Source organism: Rhinolophus ferrumequinum, chromosome 2 (assembly GCF_004115265.2).
Source record: "Rhinolophus ferrumequinum isolate MPI-CBG mRhiFer1 chromosome 2, mRhiFer1_v1.p, whole genome shotgun sequence".
Classification (NCBI taxonomy): domain Eukaryota; kingdom Metazoa; phylum Chordata; class Mammalia; order Chiroptera; family Rhinolophidae; genus Rhinolophus; species Rhinolophus ferrumequinum.
Genome location: NC_046285.1, coordinates 70,254,455 through 70,267,840, shown reverse-complemented (window position 1 = coordinate 70,267,840; position 13,386 = coordinate 70,254,455).

The window sequence follows — 13,386 nt, the reverse complement described above, 5'->3', positions numbered from 1 at the left end:
TCCATGGCTGAGCAATATTCCATTGTATATATATACCATATACTCTTTATCCATTCATCCACTGATGGATACCCAGGCTGCCTCCATATATTGGTCATTGTAAATAATGCTGCAAGGAACATATTGATGCATACATTCCCTTGAGTTTCTTTGGATAAATACTCAGAAGTGGGATTACTGGATCCTTCTTTGTCTCTTGCTATAGCCTTTGTATTAAAGTCTACTTTGTCTGGTATAAGTATTGCTACCCCAGCTTTATTTTGGTTTTTTGTTTGTTTATTTCCATATTCATGAATTTTTTTTTTATCCCTTTACTTTCAGTCTTTCTGAAGACATTGTATGTGTCTTTCAATCTGAAGTGAGTCTCTTGTAGGCAGCATATGTAAGGGTCTTGTTTTCTTATCCATTCAGCTACCTTATGTTTTTGATTGGAGCATTTAATCCTTTGATTTGAAAGTAATTGTTGATAAATATGTAGCTATTTCCATTTTATTATTCATATTTTAATTTTTTTTTCATCTTAAAGAAGTTCCTCTAACATTCCTTGTACTACTGGTTTGGTGATGATGAACTCCTTCAGCTTTTTCTTCTCTGGGAAGCTCTTTATCCTGTGATTCAAAGTGATATCCTTGCTGGGTAGAGTACTTTTGGTTGTGGGTCCATGCTTTTTCATTGTGTTGAATATTTCCTGCCAATCCCTTCTGGCCTGCAAACTTTCTGTTGGGAAATTATCTGACAATCTTATGGAAGCTCCCTTATTAAGTTACTAGGTACTTGCAGCTATAAGTTCTCTTGCTGCTTTTAGGATTCTGTCTTTGTTAACCCTTGCTATTTTAATTATAATGTGTCTAGATGTGGGCCTATTTGGATTCATCCTGTTTGGGACTCTCTGTACTTCCTGGACTTGTATGTTTATTTCCTTTGCAGGTTAGGGAAGTTTTCAGTCATTATTGCTTCAAATAGGTTTTCAATTCCTTGCTTCTTCTCTTCTTTTTCTGGTACCTCTATGATGTTTGATGTTGTCCCAGAGGTCTCTTAAACTCTCCTCATTTTTTGAAGGGGGGGGTTCTTTTTTTCTTTTTGCTGTTCTGATTGCATGTTTTCTGCTACCTCATCTTCCAAATCGCTGATTTAATCCTCTGCTTCCTCTAGTCTGCTGGTGATTTCTTCTAGTGCATTCTTCATTTCAGTTACTGTATTTTTCACTTCTGAATGATTCTGTTTTATAGTTTCTATGTCTTTTTTTATGCTTGCTATCTCTTTGTTGAAGTTCTCACTAAGTTCCTTGAGCATCCTTATAACTGGTGTTTTGAACTCTGTATCTGGTAGGTTGCTTACCTCCATTTCATTTAGTTGTTTTTATGGAGTTTTCTCCTGTTCTCTCATTTGGGATGTGTTTCTTTGTTTCCTCATTTTGGCTGTCTCTCTGTTTGTTTCTATGTATTAGGTAGGTCTGCTTTGTCTCCCAGTCTTGGCCAGGTCACCTTATGTACTAGGTGCCCTGTGCAGCCCAGTGGGACAGTTCTTGGTCAGCTGTTCCAGGTGCTCCAGGATTGTCCCTTGTATGGATTGTGTGTGCCCTCCTGTTATAGTTGAGCTTTGATTACTATTTGCATGTCAGTGGGTGGGATTGACCTTCAGGTTGATTGGCTGTGGGGTTTGACCTCATCCACAGCTTACAGGCTGCTGTGTGGAGGGCTTACCCCACTGAGTGGTATTTACCCTAGTGGGCTCTGGTGCCCATTGAGACCACCATTTGTGTGTACTGCTTGTGGGTCTAATTGGGTGGTGTTCTGCTGTGGTCTGAAGCCAACCTCCAAGTATGTTAGTTCTGAGACCTCTTCAGTGGGGCTCTGGTGCAGGACCAGGTCACCCACTCAGTATAACCAGCCAGGAACTACCTGGTAGGAGCTACAAAGCAATCCTGGAGGCAAATGGAAGAGGCCATGATGCTAAGCAAGGATGGCTGCCACCAGTACCAGGCCTGGGGTAGCTCTGCAAAAAGCCAGGACATCCCAAGACTTGCTGCCACCTGCCAGCTTCCTTAAGTTTCAATTACTGATAAAGCCTCATTCAGTATGCAAATTGGGTGAGACAGTTTCAGGGAATCACAAGTGGGAAAAGTTGTGATCACTAGGTTAATATAGATTCTGGTTTGGTGCCAATGCTGAGCCAGAAGCTCTCAGCAAGATTCTCAGAGCACACTGAGGCCAGTTGCTGCCTTCCTGGGGCCCACAGACTGATAGTTTTCCAAGAAAGAGTACAATGTGGATGGGACTGGCTGCTTGTGAGAAAGTGCCTCCAGCATTAGGGGAATTGGGTGGGTGGGTCAGAATGAAGATCACCAGCCAATCAAAATCAGATTTTGCCATTGGGGGTGGGCTCAACACAGGAAAGACGGCACCTGCCTGCTGGCTGCATGGGAGCAGGATCTCACACACGGGAAATAACGACCGTCTTCCAGCCTTTGCATAGAAGCCATACACCTCAGTCTGCCTCCTGTATGCTTCCAACACCTCCCCAAGTGACTCTCCCTGCATTAGAGCTCAGGGTGAGTGCCTGGAAGCAAGTGCAGGCCCTTTAAGGGGATGTCTGGGTTTCCTTCAGCCTTCCGTCCCACCTGGATGGTCAGAATCCCCACTGTTTTCCACAGCCAGATGTTGTGGGGGCTCCTCTCCCCAGCACCAGTACTCTAGGCTGGGGAGCCTGGTGTGGGGCTAGGTTCCTCACTCCTACGGGGAGGTGGGAGGTGAGGGTGGGGGAGGGGAACTTCCACAGCTGAGATATCTCCCAATTTTTTTCTCCCACATGGAGGTTTGGGTCTGGTCTGTTTTGCATCTCTGCCCCTCCTACCAGTCTCGACGTGGCTTCTTCTTTATATTCTTAGTTATAAAATTTCTGTTCAGCTAGACTTCAGATCGTTCTCCAGGTTGATTGTTCTGTAATTTGGTTGTAATTTCGATATATTCACAGGATGAGGCAAGCACAACGTTTATCTACCCTGCCATCTTGGATCTGTGAGGACGTTATTCTCCTCAGACTCTTTTGCAGCTAGTCCCTGTATTTTCAGGTTTAAGGAAAACCTCTACCAGAAAGGACCAGCATAATAATGAGAGGAAGACTTAGCTATCATCTTCCTAATGAACTCAATATTCATCTTTAAGTACAAGTAATATGTATACTAATTTTTTATATTAAGTTTGTTGTCAGTGCAATGTAGGAGAGAAAAATGAATTCACATTGACTTTTGATCCTTCCACTGGTCCCCATTCCTTCAAACATTTTATGTTTTTAGTCCATTGTGTTTGAAAAATTCATATCAGAATTTTAAATAGGGGAGGAAGGAAGTGAAAAGGCTTTTTCTATTCCAATAATGAGTATGCCACTCACCTCAAAGTCTGCCAGCTGAAAATAATGCCACATTGTCATAATAACCTAGTTAACTTTTTTCTTTTCTCCAAGTTTGTCCATTTAAAACCTTAGAGAAAAATATTCCATAATAATACATAATGAGCATTTATGTAACAGTCTTAAAGAACTTTCATATATATATATATACACATAAAATCTCTTTTGCTTCCACTAATAACCCTGTGACGAACATAACACAGGTTTACAATTTCTGCTTTTAGATAAGATGGCAACTAACACAGGCCATTGGACCCTCCCTTCTGATTCAGTTCTGATGCCAACAACTGGTGGTGTCACCGGGGTGATAGAGAATTGGATATCAGCCATGTTCAGGTGAAACACTCTTACAGTTATAGGACGGTGTTGTATCTGAGGTGGGCGAATACAATCAGAGAATGTGATCTGGAGCAGGATAGGGCAAGGGACCACAGATGATGGACCGATTTGGAAAATAGCTCTCTCATAGGGCCATTTACCTTGCACCCCCTCAATACTGCAGGGTAAGAAATCAGAGTGCCAGCCCAAGGCATTTGTGTATGATCAGGGCAGGAGTTTAGCTGGAGAAATCCATTGTTCGGGCTGGCAGGAATAAACAATTTATTAAAGTTTAATATAAAAGTATAATCACTATGTTGTACACCTAAAACTAATATTATATGTCAACTATAATTAAAAACTGAATTAAAAAATTTTTCAAAGTCTAAATAAGTAATGGCCCAATGACAGCAACAACAAAATCAAATAATCTAGTACTGAAACTCCAGATGGTATCAATATAGAGATGGTGCAGTGGAAAATGAGAAAATCTGACTAAAATTCTTAACTTATTGGGGAGTGGGTGGATAAGATTTAGGGATTAATAACATTTAAACTTAGATTGAGAAATAAACATAATTATTGGTCTTATAAATTAGAGCTAACCACCAGACATAAAAAAGATAGAGTTTATAGCTCTAAAACTATTAGAAAATAATTTTAACCATTGAATGGAAGTTAACTATCCAAAAAAAGGAACAAAACAAAGCATGGTAGAAAGAAATCAAGAATTAAATATACATAAATAGGTCTCAATATTAGAGTGGTTACAATAAATATAAATTGGTTTAACTAATTAAAAGAGATTCTCAGATTAATAGCAAAACAAGTTTCAGTAATATATAATTTATAAAAAAGTATTAAAAATAAGTACATAAAGAAAAGCTGAAAATAAGGGAAAGGAAAATGTAACAGGAAAATATGAAACAAAACAAATCTGAGGCATCAAACTTACCAAACTAAAGGGAATGTAAAGGACGAGCAGGGTTGTTATATATTCGTTAAAGGAATAAAAGATCAAGAAAGCATAATGAATATACATACTTCTAAAAATTGAGGTGAAATTCATATACCTACATAATAAAATTTGTATACACACATAACTCTAAGTACGTTTTAAATTTTTGAGCATTCACAAAATTTAATTTGATACCATCCCACAAAAGAGGCATCAATAAATTTGAAATAATAAAAATCATAGGGAATTTTTTTCATTCACTGCAATCTATTTACAAGTCAATAGAAAAAGAATCACTTAAAACTTTCATGTATTTCATAAATAACCTCTGATCTAACCCTTCATTTTAAGAGTAAATCATAAAGCAGGTAATATAAAATTTAGCACTCATTGATAAAGACATTACTATATGTTCAAAATGTATGGTAAACAGTTAAAATAACATTTAAAGGAAAATTACAGAATTGAATTCATCTCCCTAAAGAGTAATATTGAAAGGAAATGAGCTAACTATTCAATTCAAAAGGTGGAAAAAGTCATAAAAAAAAAAAGCAAAGGACAGAAAATGTATAGATTAGGGAAGAAACGATGAAATAGAGAATTAAAAGAAAAACAATTGGAATGATTAATAGAACCAAAGTCTTGTCTCGAAAATGACTAATGAGACAGAAAAATCTGTGACAAAAACAAACAAAGCAAAATGAGAGAAGATGCAAATACACAAAATTCTGTTAATCTCAAATGTTTAGTTAATGATAAAAGTTAGTAAGTCTAAAGACTGCAGGGTCTGGTTATGTGCTTTGTGAGGAAAATAAGTTTCACATGTAAAGCTTTTCACCAAGGCTCTCTGTATCTAGCTGCTATGGTCTGAATATTTGCATGTGCCCCCACCCCCTGCCCAAATTCTTATGTTGAAATTCTAACCTCCAGAGATATGGTATTAAGAGGTGGGGGGCTTTCATAAAAAAGAGGCCCAGAAAGATCCCTTCCACCATTTAGGACATAGAGAGAAGGTCCTGTGTTCACCAGAACGAGGGCCCTCACAAGAACGTGACCTGCTGACACTTTGATCTGGGACTTCTCAGCCTTCAGACTGTGAGATATAAATTTCTGTTGTTTATAAGCTACTCAATCTGTGTATTTTGTCACAGCAACAAAAATGGGCTAAGACAGTTGCCATCACTTCCAAGATATTTTAGATTGTCAACAAAAACCATGACCCTTACTGTTATTTAAGAAAAAAGGCAATCTCTAAAATAAGAAACATTCCAAAGAGTAGCAGATTCTGTGCAGATAAACATATCCTTAAATTACTCACTAAGGCAAGAGGCCTATGATGGACAAAAGCCCACTCTTATGGAACAAAGTCATCCGAGGAAGCAATAACCGCAGGTACCCAGTGCCTGAAGGCTGAGGATGCTAAGTGTCTTGCAATAAGATGGACAGTACTACATGACCAAGAATGTGCCGACAGGTCAAGGACAAACTAGTGAGTTGTCCAGGAGTCCTTCTGTTTGCTTTCTAGTCTGGACTTTTTTTTCCGCGGTGTCACATGAAGGAATATGATTTTATAGAAGATTGCTCCTAATGGAATCTTAAGGGAAAACAAACATTTCTATAGGTACGTTGCTGAGAGAAGGGTATCCAAAATTTACAAATCAGTAACATAAGAGGAAAGAAAACTTATTATGTGAATACTTGCTCTTATATTAGGTAATATGCAAGTAGCTGTCATATGCATTACAACTATTTTAAAATGATACTAGTAAGAACATTCTGGTTTTGGCCATTAGGTCTCAGTCCTTCTCCATCCCTTTGCTGGCTTTTATGATTCAGAATCGTGGCAAAGAGCAGAAAGGGATAGAGTTGGAAATGGGTACGTGGTAAAAATGCTAAATTTTCCTTTGGATAGAGAAGAAAGACTAGAGATGGGAGGAAAAAGGAGTGCAAGGAAGAAAATAAGCTCAGGTTTCCAGGGAAAGTTTGTTTTGGGAATGGGAGCAGTGCTTTGGGAGAGCTCTGGGATGGGCAAAATAGCAAAGGAAAAGGATTTTGAGAGATGTTGCCATGGGTTTGGAGTTAGTTCCGGCATAGTATTCTGTGAGAGATGCGTATAAAAATTGAAATCACTTCTGTTTACGTTTGGATATTGAATCGTTCTCAGTTGAATATGATATGGAGGCTGAGACTGGGCCATGAGGCCCCTGCTGTAAATTTGGGTGACACATGTTAACTCATTGATTCCTTATGAAAACTCTTAAGTACCTAATTAACATCCTCATTTTATAAGTTAGGAAATCGAGGCTCAGAGAGGCAGTATTTTCCCCAAATCCCTCTTGTTATAAATGGTGAAAAAAACTTCTAATACAGATCTATCTGATGCCAATGTATACGCTTGTACATCGTACTGCCTGTTTTCTAAGAGATAATATTAAAGGACTTTTTTATGATTAGGGGGACGAGTATTGTGGAAGTAGGTTCTATTTGTAGCTGAGCTGGTAGAGTTTATGTTGTTCCCTGTACCCAAAAGACATTGAAATGCTTGTTGTCACCTAACCCCTTATTTCTGTTCTGACGAATTCCACCCAGCAGTGGCTCCACATTTGAGCTGTGGAATCAGACAAGCGTAAAGTTCGGCCCCAGTGACGTCAGTTTTTTTCATATATAAATGGATGGTTATCCCCATCCTTAGAAGTTTTTGTGGGGATTAAGTGAACATGCAAGAGAGGAAGTTTTCAACAAACGGTTACTCTTGCCGTTCCATATTGTTATCTCCCTAGAGTGAAAGTTTTCCCCAGCCGGAAGCCTGCCCAAGTGTAAACAATGCCAAATCCAGGTCACTTCTCACTTCCCAGTCCTGCGATGAGCATCTTGGGGTGGGGGAGAGGATGTATTTTATTTCCTCTCAATTTTCATCCATTGCTGGTACCCCTCCTGGAGGAGACTGACACACACACACACACACACACACACACACACAAACACACCACACACCATATACACACACACACAGGGTGGACAGCAGGCAGTATAGGGAGCTTGTAGAGAAGGGGAAAACCTACAAAAAAGGGAACCAAATGATGCAGAAGCCAAGTCAGCTTCACAATTTATCCCAAAGACCCCAAGTTATCTCATCTCACTTCACAGAGCAGTCAGGAGCAAATTGAATTTAATAATGTGAATCAAATTCTTAGGGAAAAAAGGAAACACATTTTAAGGAAGTCTGTGATGAATCTAGTTTTACAATAAAGACTCTTTTGCAATCTCTGAATTTATCTGTTTTATAAACTTGGGGAGCGGGTGAGCAATGATTTTTTTCTCAAAACAGGAAGTGTTTGAACCCTGTGTTGTACTTACATATCTATTTTAACTAGCCATTTTCAGTTTTGACATAGATATGACTTTGTAGGGAATTATAAGAACAAACAGGAATTGGAAATAGAACTCAGCATAAAAGCAATTAAACTGAGGTTATAACACCAGAGTTTTCTTAATTTTGATTTTTCATTTAAAAAAAGAAGCGTACTGAGTATGTAGAACTTTCCAGGGAATGTCTCAGCACTTCACATATATTAAGCATTTCCTTACAACTCCCTAACCCCCTGCAAGGTGGGTGCTATTGTCTGAGACACAGAGAGGCTACAGCATAACCACTGAAGTTATCCTTGCCCCCTGCACCCCACCTCAGCGGTGGAGCTCATAAGAGCTCAGTCAGGACATATATTTGATACAAGACCTTGATTATCTTCGGTCTGAAGCTCTGGCTACTCCAGATGTAAATCATTCCCCCTCACTCTTGCTTTATCCAGATAGAGAATGAGAATTTGAAGTAATTTATTCTCTTCCACCTTTAAAGCACTCTGGGCTCTGAGGAAAGTAAGGGCGCTTCGCCACCTGGTGGCTGCTCGCGGTATATGACAATAAGACAGCCACTTCTGGCCTCAAGGAGAACAGCATTGCCTTCCACCTTGCTTCTCAAGCCTGCCAAGGCACCTGTCAAATGGCTGAGTTGGCCTCTCCTCAGGGGTCATTGTCATCAAAAATCCCTTGCTCTGCCTAGATCCATCCTAATAAAAACTGAAATAGCCGAGTTGTTTTTTTTCTCTATTCTTTAAGCGAGGAGGTCTCATGAAACACGGTCCAGCAATGATGGGCCAGAACTCCCTTGATCTTATTTCATTTTTAAAAAGCCAGATATTTAGTATTTGTGCCCTTTCAGAAGGGATTCACAGTTGGCCAGAAAATTGTCCTTCTGACATATCCACTTCATAGTTGCCTCCTGTATCTTGAAGTTCATCTCCAAAGCAGAGAAAGGAACACACAGGCATCCCTTGTTTTAAACAATTCATGCAGTTACAATGTTGCATGTGAATTGTATTTTTGAATTTCTAACTATAATGATGATCTGGGTACACTGCTTTCTCAAACAATTCATAAATCATAGTTTTTGAAATTTAGTTTTCTCAATTCTAGATAGGCTCTTTCCATGATTTTCAGTTGCCTGGCAGTGGGTCTGTGCCCAGCTAGCTGTATCAGAATCACTTGGGAAAATCACAACACAAACACAAAAAGATTCCTGGGCCCTACTCCAAAGATTCTGATTTAGTAGATCTGTGGTGAAGCCAAGGCCTGAGCGTTTCTAAATGCTCCTCAGCAGATACCGATAAGCATAGAGCTTAAGGAACCACTGTGTCTACACCCCCTTTCCTGACCACAATAATGAATGTCGATGGTGAACACACCAATTACATAGTGTTTTCACATATCAGGTTGGAAAACAAGAAGAAAAGTAAATATCCCCTTCCGGAAATGATACGAGAACAGGGTTTTCTTTTTCCCTGTTGCTGATAGTGTGAGCTGCTGCAAAAGGTTAAGAAAGTAAACAGTTTTTTTTTTTATTTTTTTTTTTCACATTTTAAGTTTTTTTATTCAGGATCACAAACTACTGGGGTAATACACATGAATGGAGTGGTCTGGTGCAAGACATAAACAGTTATTTTTAACATCAAAAATGTTAAATTGGCCCAGAAATCCCAATTTAGGGCCCAATTTAGAATATAAGGATGAAAGACTAAGTACTATTTATTGTAGTATTATTTGTAGGACAAACAAGTGGGAACAAACTAATGGTGTAATAAATTAGGATCTAGTCATTCAATAAGATACTATGCAGTATTTAAAAAGAATCAATTAGACCTGAATGTTTTGACCTGGAAAAAGGTCTACATGCTATTAAATCAATGAGTTGCTGAATTTTATACACATATACGCATACAAATACACACACATGAGTGTGTGTATATATATAATATGTAATGTATACATACATGATTATAATATATATTTTCATTTATAAGAAGAAAAGAAGGAAAGTTAATGAAGCTGGAGTATATATGTTTGTATGAGCAGGAAGAAAAATGTAAAAGGACACCTCATTTTAACATTGGATACTTCACGGTGGGAGGAGAATGGAAGGATTATTGATTTTTAAATTTTTCTTTATACATTTCTACATTTTACTCGTCATGAACAACATGAATTTTCTTTACAGATTGATCTTTGCTGGTGTACACAAACAACTGATTTTTGTTTGTTGATCTTGTACCCTGCTGTGGGGACAGAGCCCCAGAAAGCAGTTTCCAGGCTCTCGGCCTCACATAGAAAGGTGCTGGCTCAGGTAGTAAATGGCCATCAACTGTGATTGCATGGCCATCAGCTGTGGCTAGTTGGCCGTCAGCTGTAACCAGTGAGCCATTGGGCACTAATATAACTGCCGTGGCTAGGCTAGCAGAAAGTGGGGACTAGCAAGAAGATGGTGGCTGAGCCTGCAAGCGGCGCAGTGAGGGTTGAGAATTGTGCGGCTCCTGTTTCCTGTTTCTCCAACCCAGCCGCCAGCGAGAGTACAGAGATATGACTCCCCTGCTTATGGCTCCATGGGTGTTCCTTTTTGGCATCACCATACCATGCGTTCTTATGTGGGGAGTGGGAGCAGAGACCCCGCCGGACACCTTGCATGACACCTGCAACTTTGCTGAATTTGTTAAATAGCTCTAATAGGTTTATTTGGGGCAGATTCTTTAGGATTTTCTAAATATAGAATCATGTCATCTGTAAATAGAGGTAGTTTTACTTCTTCCTTTCTAATTTGGATGTCTTTTTTCTCCTTTTATTGCTCCAGCTAGAGCTTCCTGTACAACGTTGAATTGCAGGGATGAAAGTGGGCACCCTCACCACGTTCCTGAGTTTAAGGGGAAAGTTTGTAGTTTTTCAGCTTTGAGTATCACATGAGCTGTAGATTTTTCATGCATGTCCTTTATTATATTAAGGAAATTTACTCCTATTTCCAGTTTTCTGGATATTTTTATTGTTAGAGAGCATTGGTTTTGTCAAATGCTTTTTCTGTGACAAGTGAAATAATCATGTAGGCTTTCCCTTCGATTAATGTGGTATATTATGTTGATGGATTTTTTTTATGTTGAACTGCCCTCGCGTTCCTGGGATAAATGGTACTTAGTCAGGGTGTCTAATACTTTTAATACACAGTTGGATTCAATTTCCTAGTAATTTACTGAGGATTTTGCATCTATGTTCATCAGGAATATTGCCCTATGGTTTTCTTTTCTTATGGTATCTTTGTCTGGTTTTGTTATTAGGGTGATGCTGGCCTCATAAAATGAGGTTGGAGGTGCTTCCAAACTCCATTTTTGTTTTTGGTATCTTGTGTTTTCATTTTAACTTGTCTAAAAGTACTTTTTAAATTTCCTTTTGATTTCCTCTTTAACTCAGTAGTTGTTCAAGACTATGTTGCTTCGTTTCCACATATTTGTGAATTATCTCATTCTCTTGCTGTTATTCATTTCTAGTTTCATTCTGTTGTGATTAGAAAAAACATAATTGACATGATTTCAATTTTTAAAAATTAAAGACTTGTTTTGTTATCAAACGTGATCCATCCTGGAAAATGTTCCATGTGCACTTGAGAAGAATGTGTATTCTTCTGCTGTTGGGTGGAAAGTTCTACTTATGTCAGTTAGGTCTTTTTGGTAGATAGTGCTGTTCAACTCAGTTGTTTCTTTATTGATATCTATCTAGGTGTTCTCTCCATTATTGTAAGTGGGATATTAAAGTCCATATTATTATTGTATTGCTGTTAATTTTTCTCTTTAGATCTGTAGATATTTGCTTTATATATTTAAGTGCTCTGATGTTGGGCACATACATATTTATAATTGTTATATCTTCCTGTTGAATCAACTCTTTTATCATTATATATGACCTTGTTTGTCTCTAGACACAGTTTTCCACTTAAAGTCTATTTTATCTGATATATGTATAGCCATGCCTGCTGTTTTTTGGTTACCATTTGCATGGAATATCTTTTTCTACCCCTTTACTTTCAGTCTATGTGTGTCTTTAAATCTAAAGTGAGTCTTATACACAACATATTTCTGGGACTTATTTTTTTAAATCCATTCAACCACTCTATGCCTTTTGATTAGAGAGTGTCTTAGTCCATTCAGGCTACTATAACAAAACACCATAGACTGGATGGCTTACAAATAACATAAATTTATTTCTCACAATTCTGGAGGCTGGAAATCAAAATCAGGGTACAAGCATAATCAAGTGAGACCCCTATTTTTGGCTTGAAGACCCTCACAGGGCAAAAGGGGCATGAAAGCTTTCCTGAACCTCTTTTATAAGGGCATAATCTCATTCATGAGGGTGGAGCCATCATGATCTAATCACTTCTCAAAGGCCCCACCTCCTGATACCATCACAAAGGACATTAGGATTTCAATATATAAATTTTGGGGGAACACAAATATTCAAACCATCGCATTATTCCCCTCCCCCCAAATTCGTGTCCTTCTTGCATGCAAAATACATTCATTCATCCCAATAGTCCTCAAAAGCTCAACTTGTCCCAGCATCAACTCAAAAGTCTAAAATCCAAAGTCTCATGTAAATATCTAAATCAAATATGGGTGAGACTCCAGCTACCAATCATTGTGAGACAAATTGCTCTTCACCTGTGAACCTGTGAAATCAAACAAATTATGTACTTCCAAAATACACTGGTGGGACAGGCATAAGGTAAATCCTCCCATTCCATAAGGGAGAAATAAGAAAAAATGGGCAATAGTTTCCCAGCAAGCCCAAACCCAACAGGACAAACATCAATTCTTAAGGCTTGAGAATAATATTTAACTGGATCCTGCCTGCCAGGCCCACTGGAGTGAGCGTTTCACCTTCTAGGCACAGTGGGGTACCTCCACCCCCATAGCTTTGCTGGGGGCAGTCCAGACAGCAGTTCTCATGGGTTGCATTTGCGTGCCTGCAGCTCTCCTGGTCTGAAATCACATACCAGTGGCTCTACTCGTCTGGAATCAAGGGGGTAGCCATGCCTTCATGGCTGCACTGAGCATTTCCCTAGACAAATTTACAGAGAAACAAAGTAACGATGGCTACTAGGGGCTGGGGGAAGAGAAGAAAATGAGGAGTAACTGTTCACTGGGTATGAAGGTTTAGTTTGGGGAGATGAAAAAGTTCTGGAGTTTGATAGTAGTGATTGGTTGCACAACAATGTAAATGTAGTTAATGCCACAAAATTGTACGTTCAAAATGGTTAAAATGGCAAGTTTTATGTTATGTGTATTACACTAGAATTTAAGAAAAAGAAAATGGATGGTATGGGTGCA